This window comes from Rhincodon typus, chromosome 5 (genome assembly GCF_021869965.1).
Source record: "Rhincodon typus isolate 14 chromosome 5, sRhiTyp1.1, whole genome shotgun sequence".
NCBI lineage: Eukaryota > Metazoa > Chordata > Chondrichthyes > Orectolobiformes > Rhincodontidae > Rhincodon > Rhincodon typus.
In genome coordinates this window covers 67,473,778-67,488,875 of record NC_063336.1, presented here as the reverse complement: position 1 = coordinate 67,488,875, position 15,098 = coordinate 67,473,778, and the positions used below count along the sequence as shown (strand labels likewise).

The window sequence follows — 15,098 nt, the reverse complement described above, 5'->3', positions numbered from 1 at the left end:
TCTGGCTCTCTCTATAATGTACATTCAATGATAAGTTCTAGTTACCACGAACTGTTCCACATCCATCTTCAAACACACATACAACAGGATTTATTTCTGCCTCCAGCATACCAATGGCTTTCCCATGCATTTAATTCTCACGTTTAGAAGAAGAGCAGCACAATGCACAGTCAAACAGTGTAACATGAAGTGTTCTGTGTTTACTGGCGCTTTCACATCTGTGGATTTCAACGATTAATGATGATGATTATTAGTAATAAAGGTAAATATGCCTATTTCAAAAGCAAGTGAATATAGCAGACCCACTGAGATATGTGAACATCTAAAAGACTAATATTAGATCTTTATTGCACCCACTCACTTGACACTGAAGGCACGACTGACATTCATTAAGGCAAGCTTGGCAGACCAATGAATAACCAACATGCTGATACAGTCACAAGGAACTTTGAGATTGTAGCCAATATGCGGACACTGGTGTACTTAGCTGGCAAGGACAGTGGAACATTGTCTGTACAGAGGCTGAGTCAGTAACAGCCAGAAACAAGGACACTTGAAACTATCAGCAATATTGAATGACAGTACCAGTGAGCTGTGGCCTAAAGCCCAACACCATCTCCTTGTAATAACAACTTATAGCGATGACGCTGTGATGTAGCTCAGAAGTAGCGGATCTTGGAAACTACCTCATTATATTTCTGCACTCAAACAGGAAAGTTGGAGCTGGGAAATGGCATCAATTGCTTGCAAACTGACACTGACCTGGAGTTCCTACTACTCTCTAATCACTTCCTCCGCTTGGTCTCTGTAAAGGCTGCTAATTGGCTGAAATATATTTTGAGCTAAACAATCGAGTTTTCAAACAATTGTTGCAACAGCCCACCTATTTTAAAGTCCCACTTCTTTGTGATTCACTTATCTGAAAATTTCACCTCCTATCACAAGGCTTCCCCATGTATAACTTTATATGCATCTGGAGATGAAGATGATGACAATAATAAACTCACATCGGAAAACTCTATGCATACAGCATGTTTCTATTTGTGATTGCTAAAACTAATTTCTAACAATTCATATGTAATGGATTGGAAATCTAGGCTTCAAATCTTTAAAAAAAATTGCCCCAGACATCAGTCAGACCAGGGCAATTGAAATTTAGATTGCTATGACAATCATTCAAACAACCTCAAAAGTGAAAAGGGAAGGGCTTGTGGTCCCAAATGAATCAGCTTGCACATGCTTATTCTTATATTCTCAAATGGAATTGAAATTCCACTGATCACTGTTCTTAGCTCACTGGTTAACACACTAGTATTAAATTCTATATGAATTAGCTCAATCAAGTTGTTAACCCACTTTAGAAAGGCCCGTGAGTTCATTACTATATTTTATGCAAATAGATGAACACAAAGATAACTTTCTACAGAATTTCAATCCAATGCCCAGTTTCATTGTATTGCCAGAATTGAAGCTTCTCTAGATATTAGTGGACTGGCTACATAATAATCCTAGAATCTCTATGTGGAAACAAGTCCACACTGCCTCTCCGAGCAGCATCCCACCCAAACCCATCTCCGTACCCTTTCCCTGTTACCCTGCATTTCCAACGGCTAATCCACCTAATTTACATACTCCTGGACACTACGGGCATTTTAGTATGGCCAATCCACCTAAGCCGCACATCTTTGGACTATGGGAGAAAAGTGGAGCACCCGGCAGAAACACGCAAACGTGGGGAGAATGAGCAAAATCCACACAGTCACCCGAGGGTGGAATTGAACCCAGGTCCCTAGCACCATGTGGCAGTAGTGCTAACCGCTGAGCCACTGAGCTGCCCCAACTTGTTCCTATGTTTGGAACCTTGTCCCTCTGTTATTCATAATAACTTGTTTTTAAAATAATTAACACTGGAATCCAATTTTTAATGGCCTATTCTTCTGCTTCTGGTAATCATATACTTAGCGCATCAGAAGTACAGAAGGAGATTTCTTCCTAACTGACCAAGAAACTTTTAGTATTCGAGTTTCATTTGGACATGCTCAAAATCTTGCCTTCTAAGTCAGAAAGGTAAATTTATCTGAACGCTCCTCAAACAGTTTTGTTATTGGTCCCAATATTTTCATCAGAAGGCTTTGAAACTCCTAATGTAAACATCAGCACACATTAGACCTGCAACTTGCAGGTATGATATATGCTTCATCCAAAGAATGTGATGTTATCAGTGTCACTATTATTACATTATTTTCTCAAAACCTAATGCAGTTCCTTTTGGTTTAGATGTAAAGGTAACATCTTTATTCTGATTCCAAATGAACTGCGGGGCAGAAGTTTCTCGTGATAACAAAATAACTACTGTGCTTTTATATTATCTACAGGTTCCATCTGTCTCTGCATTTTCTGTCAATAAAGAACAGCTGGGTCTTTGTTAGAACACCATTCACTTTTTGTTGAAGAACAGCTGATACCTTAGCTCCCCATAGAATGCATTTCACTGGAGGCTGAAAACAAAAGTCCTGCAAATATTGTACAGGCCTAATTTATTGATTTGGTAGGCATTCTATCACAAAGAAATCAAATGCAATCTCAACAAATATTAAGAGCAAAAATATAATCCCAATACAATTAAAATTGCATGATAGTGTAATGAGAAGTATTTTGATTGATTGGAATGCAGCTGTTAGAATTTACAGTTATTCTTCTCACCCACACATCATACATTTGCAGTTAGTTGTTTTCACTTACATACTGCTCCTGAACTTCCCACATTATTTGTTTTAATGATCACTGTAATAGCCATAGCAATAGCAATGCTATGTAACATTGGTTTTCATGTCTTAATACACTAACATTGAACACCAATAGATTAGAAAAAAAGCTAATGAGTAGTTCTGGGCTTACCCTTAGCATCAAATATCAATCTAGTATTCAAAAATCCTCCGTCCTGCACAGAGCTGTCATATCACACCTCCCTTAATCATGTGCATCATAACTTTAAATTGTCACAGCAGAAAGTGCAATCTCAAAGACGTCAGACTTACAAAACATTTCACATGGAAGAGTAAAAAGATAAAAACTCACCCTTATTTCAGCTCCCATTCCAAAGGCCTGTGGTTTTTGGCTTTGTCCCTTCATCTGACACCAGGCTGTGATTAAGTCATTCTGTTTCCAACCTAGGTGTTATATTTAACCCCATAATAATTTTCGAACTTACGTTCATGCCATCATTAATATTGTCAATGTCTACCTAATACCATCAACAGACTTCTCCATTTATCTCTGCTCATCTACTACTAAGATATTTATTCATGTCTTTGTTGCCTCTAGAAATGACTACTACAATGTACTGCTGGCTGCTCTCCAATATTTTACCCTCCATAAATTTGATGCCATCCAAAATTCTGTTGCCCATGTCTCCATTTACATCCACCACCACCCCCTCCCCCAACGCCCCTCACCCTCATTCCAATCCTGCCCATCACTCCTGGACAATATATTGATTTTAAAATCCTCATCTTAGTTTTAAATCCCTCCAAAGCTTCATCCTTCCCTACTTCCATAATCTCCTCCAACCCCCAACTCTGACATATCCCTGCTACTCTAATTTTGACTCTTGCTTTTCCCAATTTTAATCACTTCACTAATTGTAGCTGTGCTTTTGTTGCCTAGGATCCAAATTCTTGAATACCCTCCCTACACATTTCCACCTCTGTAACACACTGTTCTGAAACACTCCTGAAAACTATTTATTTGACTTGGCCATCTGACCCAATACCTCTTAAGTGACTCAGTGTCATTCTTCATTTTATAATGCCCCTGTGAAGGGCTGTGAGATTTTTAAAGCTCCTATATGTCGTTGTTGCTTATTATGAAGAAACGTCTGGTCTTCACTTCACACTATTAAATATGAATACAAAGAACCTGTGAGTACCAGAATGCAGATATGACATCGGACTAGTCTGTAGTGATGAGACATCTTTTAGATTAAAGTAGGATGTTCTGCTATTGCTTCACTAATGTGTGGTACAGTTTTTTTCTGATTTTGGCACAAGTCCTAAGCCATTATTGAGATAGACTTTATAGGGTCAAATGGGCTGGTTGTGGCAGTGGCTAATACTAGGTGGTCCATCAGATTTATTCCAAATAAAATTTTCACAACTGTTTTGATACAAATGAGTGACTTGCTGGATCATTCTGAGAGAACACAACAGTCACCTACATTGGAAGCCCCATATAGGCCAGACCAGAGGACAAAGTATTTCCTTCCATGATGGGCAAGTAGTGAATCAGGCATGTTATTAGAATATTATGACAGCTTCATGATCACTGTTTACAGGATAATGGTTCTGAAAGAATTAACGTTTCATTAGGCTGCATTAGGTTCCACTCAATCTGATTATGTTATACAGTTATAGGTGGGGAAATGCGGAGATAGTTCTGGATCTTGAAAAGGGACAGATGCAACATCTTTTACAAAGACGATCAGGAGTCATAATATTTAGCTAGCTAATGTAACTTGTACAGAACTGCTATCAAGTGATATATTGCACCTGTTAGCCCAACAGATGTTTGTTAAGTGGAGTCTTGTTAAGTAAAACCAAAAGAGCTGCAGATGCTGTAAATCAGGAACAAAAACAGAAGTTCCTAGAAAAGCTAAGTAGACCTAGTAGCATCTGTGAAGAAAAAATAATCAGTTAATATTTCAGGTCCGGTGACCCTTCCTCAGAACTAAGACTCTTGTTAAGATTTACTAGCGGTTGTTCCTGTACCATGGTAAACCAACTAGACTCTTAGACTTAGTCAATGATAAGTGGAATGGTAGCAGCATGCCTCTACCCACAAATGCCACAATCACCATTTACTGATACTAGCAGTTTTATTCCTGATTTATTTATCAGAACCTAAGTTCTTCAGCTGTCCTGGTGGAAATTGAACTCATTTCCAATTTATTGTCCAGTCTCTAGATTTTTGGTCCAATAATGCAATCACTGAGCTGCCATTCTTATTCTAATGTGTTAACACACTTGGGCTGCAATTGCAATGGCGATGAATAACTGGATAGAGTGTGGGCTGAGCTTTTTCCACCTAGTTTCACAGATGCACAATGGGGGAGATATCAAAATGGCACAAGTAAATTTCATTTTACGAGTCTTAGAGCTGAACCACTGTTCCATGATCACCCTTGCCAAGCTACATTCCTCATGGATGTCTGGCCTCAGGACCATATGATATTTGACAGGCTGGAGCTGGTGAGCTGCTGTGGTCGGCCCAATGACAATGATGTGGCCTTCTTGCCAACAGGATTGGGCTGAGGGATAAATATTGGTCAAGACACCAGGAGAACTCTTCTACTCTGCTCTAAATGATGCTGCAAGATATTTTACTTCCACCTGAGAGATCAGCTAAGTTCTAAATTTAACAAAACATCGGAACAATGATATCCAGGTCGCTGCAAGACTTCCTCAGTCTAATATTAACATGCCAGCGAGATTGTACATTCAAGTGTTGTGGGTCCACAATTCTCTGTTCCTGGAAGAGAGAGTTTAATATTGCCAAGACTGAGACTACACAGCCTCACAACAGACATATTTAGCTACTGGACACAGAAGACTTCCATCCCATCAATTTATATTGAATTTAACCTTAAGAACTCAAGTATGAAAGGCAATCTACTAATCCAGTGCACTATCCAGCTTTGATCACCACACCTCTTCCCCACTCCACAAGACTCTGTTTTCAATGGTGGTACTCAGTCATACTACTGCCTGTCACGAAGTTGATAATGGACAAGGTATTTTGAAATATGTTTGGCTTAGTTACTGTATTTCTTAAAAGTAAATCTGCATTCCAACTCACTGCTGTAAAGTGCAATGATATTTGCAACATAAAGTGAATTGGAGCCAAATTTCCACTCTGTTTTCTATTCAAGAGCATTGAAGTTCCTTTACAAGTTATAAATGAGAGACAGGTGGTGAAAGCCAAGGCTGAAATTTAAACTCATTATTGCAGTTGAAATATTTATGGAAATTCCATTGTCTCCATTAGATCAAACTCCCTCTTGACAAATAGCAAAAAGAGAAAAGGTCTCAATCTATGCACCTCCGGTAAACAACAGATAATAGTGGAATTATAAAGAAAATACTGGATATTAGAAGCTTGGGATATTAAAAGAAAAAGGTGAAACAAACAGTCAGTGGTGAAAGTTGACATATTCACAGTTCAGGCGCTGACACTATTTCAGAACTGAATAAAAGTCTTGTCACATGGAGAAAGGGAAGGCACCAAACTGATAACACCACGAAAAATGAGGAGTGCAACTATGCAATTGATGATTTCAGTAATTAAAGCTGTCCTTTTTTTAATATATGTTGAACAGTTCATCAGGAAGTTATTATATTGAATCCTATAACTAAAAAGATTTCCACTGGTAGGTAAGAATAATCAAACTACCACGATCATAGCTAATGGCAGAGCAGACTGGAAGGGCTGATTGGCCTACTCCCATTCCTATTTCTATGTCTCTGTTTCTACACAGTACTCAATACTTTAATAAATCAGGCACTAGAACTAACAAACAGGAAAGAAAACAGCTCCACCTCTTTGATGATAATAATTGTGACTCATACATCACTCACTCCAATATACCCCTCTGAATTTACAATGCTCCACTCTCTTATACCTGATCCAGCCATCATTAGGAATTCTGTTTATCAAAGGGGCACAGTGTTACCATGTGGAAAAAGGATCTCTACCTTGCCGAGTTCCAATTATGACCCACTAGTCCTAATTCGCCTGGCCTTACTAATTACTGAAGTTAGATCACATGGGATTCAGAGTGAGCTTACCAATTGGATACAATTACTGTAGGAGACAGAGGGTGGTGGTGCAGAGTTGTTTTTCAGCCTGGAGGCCCGTGACCAGTGGTGTTCCACAGGGATCAGCACTGGATCCACTTTTGTCTGTCATTTATATAAGTGATTTGAATGACGCATGGTTAGTAAGTTTGTGGATGACACCAAAATTGGGGAATTAGTCGTCAGTGAAGAAGGTTATCTAAGATTACAAAGAGATCTTGATCAATTCAGTCAATGGGCTGAAGAGTGGCAGATGGAGTTTAATTTGGATAAATGCAAGGTATTGAATTTTGGTAAAGCAAAGGGCAGATCTTATAATTAATGGTAGGCCCCTGGGTAGTGTTGTAGAACATAGAAACATGGGGTTTAGGTACATAATACTTGTAAATTTGTGTCACAGGTAGACAGGGTAGTTAAGAAGGCATTTAGCACCCTTGCCTTCATTGTTCAGACCTTTGAATATTAGGAGTTGGGACGTCATGCTGAGGTTGTATAATAATTGGTGAAGCCTCTTCTGGAGTACTGTGTGCAGTTCTGGTCACCCTGAATAGGAAAGACATTAAACTGGAGACGGTTCAGAATAAATTTACTAGGATGGTGCTGAGAATGGAGGGAGTTTGAGTTTAAAAATAGGCTGGATAGACTAGGACATTTTTCCACTGGAGCACAGGAGTTTGAGGTTTATAAAATCATGAGGGGCATGGATAAGGTAAATAGCAAAAGGTCTTTTTACGAAGGTGGGGAAATTCAAAACTAGGGTCCATATTTTTAAGGTGAGAGGAGAAAGATTTAAAAAAGGACATTAGGGGTAATTTTTGTTTTTGAAACACAGTGGTTTGTGTGTGGAATGAACTGCCAGAGGAAGTGGTAGACACAGATAGTGTTACAACATTTAAGAGACATTTGGATAAGTACGTGAATAGGAAAGGTTTGGAGGGAAAAGTGCCAAACTCAAGGAGGTGGGACTGGTTTAGTTTGGGAATATGGTCGGCATGGACTAGTTGAATTGAAGCCTCTGCTTCCATGTTGTATAACTCTGACTCTATGATTGATGGAAGATTGGCATTGCTACCATGATGGTAGGAATGGAGCAAGATTTCTTCCACTCTCATTTTTAAGCTGAGATTGTCAGATCTTAAAATTTAATGTTTTTTTTCCTCGATGCCACCCAAGCAAATTAAATATTTGCATGTAATGCTGTTCAATTTATTTAATACAAGATTTTTGTGTGCATTCTATTAAACATTAATTAAAATGATCACTTCTGCGATTTAGCTTATGATAAAGAAAGGGAGATGTAAAAGCACTACACTCATACTAGAAGCTATCTGCTTGTGTAACTAAATGCACACAATGCTGAAAGACAGTACCTCTCAATATTCTTAACAGGACTCCAATTCAAATAGTTGAAGTGTCTGCAACACTTCATGTGGGAAATCACCACATACTAGTAAATCTCATTATAAACCTGCAATGGTGCAAATGCTGATACCAAACAGAAAATCTGAGTCCCTGTTGCAAGGGTTGATTGCCTGACAAACTTTGGCTCAGCTGATGAACTGGAGTATGTGCTTTTGGCATCACAGTGGCTAAGTGGTCAGTACTACTGTGTCACAGCCCCAGGGACTTTGGTTCGATTCCAGCCTCGGGTGACTGTGCAAACTCCACACATTCTCCCCATGTCTGCATTGGTTTCTGGTGGGGGCTTCTGTTTCTTTGATCAGTCCAAAGATCTGCAGGCTAAGTGGATTAGCCATGGTAAATGCAGGGTTATGAGGAAAGTGTAGGGGTCTAGGTCTGGGTGGGATACTCTTTGGAGGGTCAGTGAAGGCTTGATGGGCTGAAGGCCTTTTTCCACACTGTAGAGATTCTATGTTCAAATGGTTATGTCAATCAATGCATCAGATTGGTTACTGTAGTGAAGGCAAAATGTTGCAATTACCCTGTTTTGTAGGCAAAATTCTGAAACCCAAAAATTTAAATGCACTAATTTGGCACCTTCAATTTGTTGTGATATCACAACTAAATAGGACACAGAAATGTTTCTTTGCATCAATACTTCAAAATGCTAATTTGCTGGGTTAAAAGCAGGAAAATTAAATTTATTGCTGCTGTTGAAGTAGTACTGTTCACAGCCTTCTAGATTAACAACATCCTGCTTTGAATTTTTGTGCATTTCAGCATTTGTTTTACTGTGTTAAGTTTCTATTTATGATCATAACAACAACTGCTAATTTAGTCTTGTTAACTTCAGCAAAAAAAAAATTTGCAGGATGGTGAGGAATGTAGAACACACTAAAAATCTTTCCACTGTTCCTACCCAAGCCAGAGTTGCTGAAATTGTGAGACCCAGCTACTCTTATCAAAGCAACATTCATTCAGAAAAATATTAACAATACTTCAACGACGAATAACGCAGCATGATCACTAACCCAACAATAGCCAAATGAAATGTGTCAAGTGACTACTGATATTCGATATTTATTACTCTGTTGGGTTTGACACGAGCCTTTCATCAAGTGAAAAACGCAGAGAAAACAGTGGAGTAATTCAACACAATGTACTCCCCTCGAACAAAGATCTAGGAAATAGCAAATAATTGGCAAAGCTCAATGTGGTGTAGAAATTCTGTTGTAATACTGATTCTACTGGAATCAAAAAGAAAAACAGCATAATGCAAGTGCATTTAAGGCAGATGAGATTAATTTGGCCTGCAACTTCATTTGCAAATCTTCCTCATCACATGACAGTAGTTTTATGGAATGATGTCTCGTCAAGAAACAAGTCAGGCATTCAATCTAGTTTGCAAGAGGCATGAAACTACTGCACAAAATAGATACTAATTTGTTATTACATTTCTTGAGGTCACAGGACAGAAATGAAAAATTTTAAAGTCAGTGAAGTGCTGTTTGGAAATTAAAGCTGTGAAATGCTACTGTGGAGTTTTATTTTGTAAGTACTAATAACAAACTTGCTTCATTTCCCACTGCTAATACCCGTCATATTGATAGTCACCAGAAGAACAGGTCTATTCTCATAACTCCTCATAACTCCTCCAAAATTAAACTAACATTCTACCATGAACACACTGACATTCAATGAATACGCCTATGATTAAGTTATTTTTTGGAGTACTTCATGTGTATAAACGGGAGCAGAACTAATGCTATCCCTACCATCACGTGGCATTGTCTAGATGAGTGCCAAAGGAATGTTAATTCAATAATCACATTAGTTACAAAGTTTCTCATATTAATTAGATTGCTATGCAAAACAGGTATTTGTTTAATGTTTCCATAGTTAAATCTTTGATGAGGTTTCTAACAATCAAACATGTCTAGACATGTCTAGATCATGCTGACTGTTTGACAACATATTTATTGGTAAAGGGCCTTGCTTTGTGAACTCAACAAACAAGAAGTATGATTATATTTCCTCGCTGAGCACCAAATTGGAAAACTTTTTTAGGCTAATGCCTGGAGTCATTGGAGAAAAGTGAAATGAAATGAAATGAAATGAAAGGAAATAAAATGAAACCATAATTCCAAACAAATTAATCTTCAAACTCTGGATACCTACTCAGTCCTTACTGTACTCCCTATACATTCATGATTGGCCAAATTCCATCCTAACTCCATCTACAATTTTTGACGACACCACCCTTGTAGGCCAGATCTCAAACAATGACAAGGCAGAATAGAGAAAAGAGAGAGAAAGTGCTTGGTGGTATAGTGTAAAGATAACAATCTTTCCCTCAATGTCAGCAAAACAAAAGAGCTGGTCATTGACTTCAGGAAGCAAGGTGGAGGGCACACCTCTGTCTACATCAAATGGTGCTGAGTTGGAGATGGTCAAGAGTGTCAAGTTCCCAGGAGTGGCGATCACCAACAATCTGTCGTCGTCCACCCACATTGACACAACAGTCAAGAAAGCACACCAATGCCTTTACGTCCTCAGGAGGCTGAAGAAATTTGGCATGTCCATAAAGACTCTTACCAATTTTTACAGATGCACCTTAGAAAGCATTCTATCCAGATGCATATAGCACTGCTCTGCCCAGGAATGTAAGAAACTACGGAGTTGTAGACATAGTCCAGTCCATCACTCAAGCCAACCTTTCATCCACTGACTCCATCTATACTTCCTGCTGTTTCAAGAAGGCAGCCAACATTGTCAAAGACTCCTCCATCCTGGTTATAATCTCTTTCAACCTCTTCCATCAGGCAGAAGATACAGAACCTTAAACACACGTACTAACACATTCAAGAATAGCTTCTTCCCTGCTGTTAGGCTTCTGAATGGACCTCTCAAATGCTGACCACTCTCCTTGCGCACCTTCTCTGCAGCCATAACACTGTATTCCTCACTCCATTCTATTACCCTTTGTATAATATGATCTGCCTGTACTGCACACAAAACAAAACTTTTCACTGTACCTTGGTACATGTGACAATAATAAATCAAATCAAAAATGGCTTAACCAGAATGAGATTAATATTTTCAATGATGCAATGCTTACTTTTCATGTAGAAATGGGTTCCTAAGCCTCCGACATGGCAGGCAGGAATCACACGCTTATTGAGCCAAGTCCCTGTCATTTTGGGGTGGTCAAATGAGGAAAAAAAAAATGTCAAGATGCTTAAAACAGATACTTTAACCCTCATTTTTGAAGTCTGATCCCTGTCAATGTATTTCATTGGCTCGGAGCATCTGAGTGCATCCTAACATCTTGAAAGGTGCTAGATACATGCAAGTACTGTTTTCTTGTAGTTAAATATGTAAATGACCTAATGACTACTTGAAAACTCCTCTGAAATATTGGGTTACCATGTCGATGGCTGCTTTCAGAAAAACTATACCCTACCTGTGGCCCAACTGGCAGAGCTTAAAAAGGACTGTAACAAGCAAAGTAAGCAAGTGACACAGTGGCACAGTGGTTAGTACTGCTGCCTCAGTGCCAAGAACCCAGATTCAATTCCGGCCTTGGCTGACTGTCTGTATGGAGTTTGCACATTTTCTGTGACTGCGTGGGTTTCCTCCGGGTGCTCCAGTCCAAAGATGTGCAGGTTAGATGGATTGGCCATGCTTAATTGCCCATAGTGTCCAGGGATGCACAGGTTAGTTAGGCAAATATGAGGTTACGGGTATAGGATGTGTCTGGGTGGGATGCTCTTTGGAGGATCTGTGTGGGCTTGATGGGCTGAATGGTCTGCTCCCACACTATAGGGTTTATGATTTATGCAACTGCTCTGCCTAGGAATGTAAGAAACTATGGAGTTGTAGACATAGTCCAGTCCCTCACTCAAGCCAACCTTTCATCCACCGACTCCATCTATACTTCCTGCTGTCTCAGGAAGGCAGCCAACATTGTCAAAGACTCCTTTGATTTTAGGATTTATAAAGATTTTTAAAGATTTATAAAGATTTTTAAAGATTTATAATTTATAAAGTGTTCATTTGAATAGGGAGCTGGGAGGACGACAAGTGCTTCTCCCAATCCAGCCATCAACTGTGACCAGAATCTCCCTGATCGTCACCACTACTCCCTCCCACAGAAACCAATCAAGACACTCTTCCACCAATGTTAGCCATCCTCTCCCAACCACTGCCACTACCTCAGTCTGATTGCCTTCTTCCTTGGATCTTATCCAATAAAATCATTCTGATGATGTTCGACTCCTCTTAGCTGGCAAAATACCTTGGGATATCTGTCGAGTTCTTCAATTTATTGGTCCAATTTTAACAAAGCTGTAGGTTTAATATTGTATGCACTGAATATCACCCCTTAGCTTTAAATCTGCCCCTTGCAGGTGCATTCTCATCCAGTGTGGATTTGAGGAAATCCAGCAAATATGTGGACATGTACTAAATTTGAGAGAAAGGCTAGTTAGAAGGTGGAACTCACTGCCACAATGAGTGGCTGAGGTGACGTAATAGTATAGGTGCATCTAAGGGGAAATCTAGATAAACACATTTGGGTTAAAGGAATAGGGTATTTAAACAGATTCACAAGAATAGAGTGGAAGAAGACTGGTGTAAATCATAAACACAGGCATACATCTACAGCACCTAAAAGCTGGATTCTCTAATGAAACTATTAATATAGCATGAAGACTATGTTGATATTTTGCCCCAGTTGTGTGATTTTTTTTCTTCATGGGATGTGGGTGTCACTGGCTGGGCCAGCATTTGTAACCTATCCCTAGCTGCTTTTGAACTGTGAGGCTTCCTGGGCCATTTCAGAGAGCAGTGCAGAGTCAACCACATTACTGTGGGAATAACAGGTAGGCCAAACCGGGTAATGATGCCAGATTTCCTTCCTTAAATGGACGTCAGGACGCCAGTTGGGTTTTTACAACAATAACAATGATTACATGGTTGCCATTAGGCTAGGTTTTAATTCCAGAATCATTGATTCAAATGTCACCATTTATCATGGTGAGATTCAAATCCATGTACCCACAGCAGTATACCTGAGATTCTTGATTACTAGTCCACTGACAATATCACTATACCACCACTTCCACCGGTTTTAATATGCAATGTGTTTCTCTTCTTACCACCCCACCTTTCCCCCACCCCCACCCCGACCCAATTAAACACAGATATCAACAGATTGGAGCTATGTTCCTACTCACTTGGATTTCTGCAGATTTTAAACTCTCAGCGGCATACAAACGTGCACCCTCTGAGGGACCAAAATTTAGTCTAATGTGACTGCAATTTATAAACATTGATCCCATTCCTCTGCAGATATCTGTTATCAGATCAGATACAATTCCATGGACACCACAGATCCTGCAGTGTCAAGACTAGTTACCCATTACTAGCAGTTAGTCATGACAATAAGCCAATATTTATTTAGCTGGGTGAGAAACATACATCAATTTAATCCTCTCTTCACTTAATGTCTATAAACGTGTACTTTCAGCTGGTGTCACTGAATAAATACTGCCACTTATAGTCATTCTACTATAGCATTGGTTGCATCAGGGCAAGTCAGCAACAACTGCAGTTTGAACAACAGAAGCTGGTAAAAATGGTTAATTCCTTCTACAGTTTAAGTGTTCGCTGAATAGAGGGATTTATACTGCTTCAACACTCCATTCAGTTGACCAAATTATATTATTGCTCCATAATCTCACTGCAGATTTTGTTCATTTGTGAGATGTCCATTTGCAGATTTGCTTCAGATCCCCAGGGAGGTAACACTGTGGGCTGTCACCCACACACCATTCAGTACCAGTAAGAGACATGCGCCTGTGTCCCCTGCGTTCACACAAATGCATGGAAATAGTGTTATTCTGATGTCATATATGCCAACCAACTCATGTGTCATTAGAAGAACTAAAATCAGATAAACAGGTCCTGGAAATCCCTGCATTAATCAAGGTTGTGAAGCAGCAGGATGGATCTTCCAGTACTGTTACTGGAGCCTCAGCTGTGCTCAGTTGGTAACACTCCTTCCTTTAAACCACAAAGGTTCCAGGTTCAAGTCCCACTCTGGGGTCAATAAATCAAGGCTGACATTCTAGTGCAGTACTGGGCAATGCTGTCTTTCAGTTAGGACATTAAAATGAGGTTACAGCAGCTTGTAAAAGACCCCACGGCACAATTTCAAACCACACTAGGGAGGTATCCCAATGACCTGACCAATATATTTATCCTTCAATTACTGTCAGTATAACTGATTGACTGGTCATTGTGGGAGTTTGCTGTGTGTCTAATGGCTGACATATTTCCTACATCAAAATTCACTTCAAAAAGTACTCCATTGGTTACAAAGCAGTCTGAGACATCTAGTGGTCGCATAAGATAGTACATAAATATAGGTTTTGGGTCAGGCCGCTGGTGGACCAGAAGTAAAATTCAAACCAATTTATCTTCTTAATGAAAAAGCTAATGTTGAAGGTGTTTTGGTGTGTTTATCTGAAGACTACCATATTCTCATAGGGATGGTGGAGGAGTAGGTAATCGGTCCATGCAAATGTTGCAAGCATTATGTTCCAAAAATAAAAAAAAAGAGTGATGGTTCCTCTGTGTCAGCAGCATGACAGGGAGATTGAATACAGATTGCCAATCCAGCAAGCTCTACACAATGCCCTCTGCAAAGCTGGTGCCACATTCCCTCATGCTCCTTGTTTGTGGTAATAGCTGTCTGGCAGTGCAATCAGAGCACTCAGTGTTTAATCTTCATGTCTATCAACACTCTCCTGTAGGTTGCATCATCAACTTCCCTGTGACCTC

The 15,098-nt window shown here is 39.5% G+C and overlaps 1 protein-coding gene across 2 annotated transcripts in view; it reads right to left on the bottom strand.

The window, feature by feature from the left end:
- The window catches only part of LOC109937923 (chloride intracellular channel protein 5-like), a 363,088-nt gene that overhangs the window by 44,692 nt on the left and 303,298 nt on the right, over window positions 1–15,098 (bottom strand). The window lies entirely within an intron of this gene.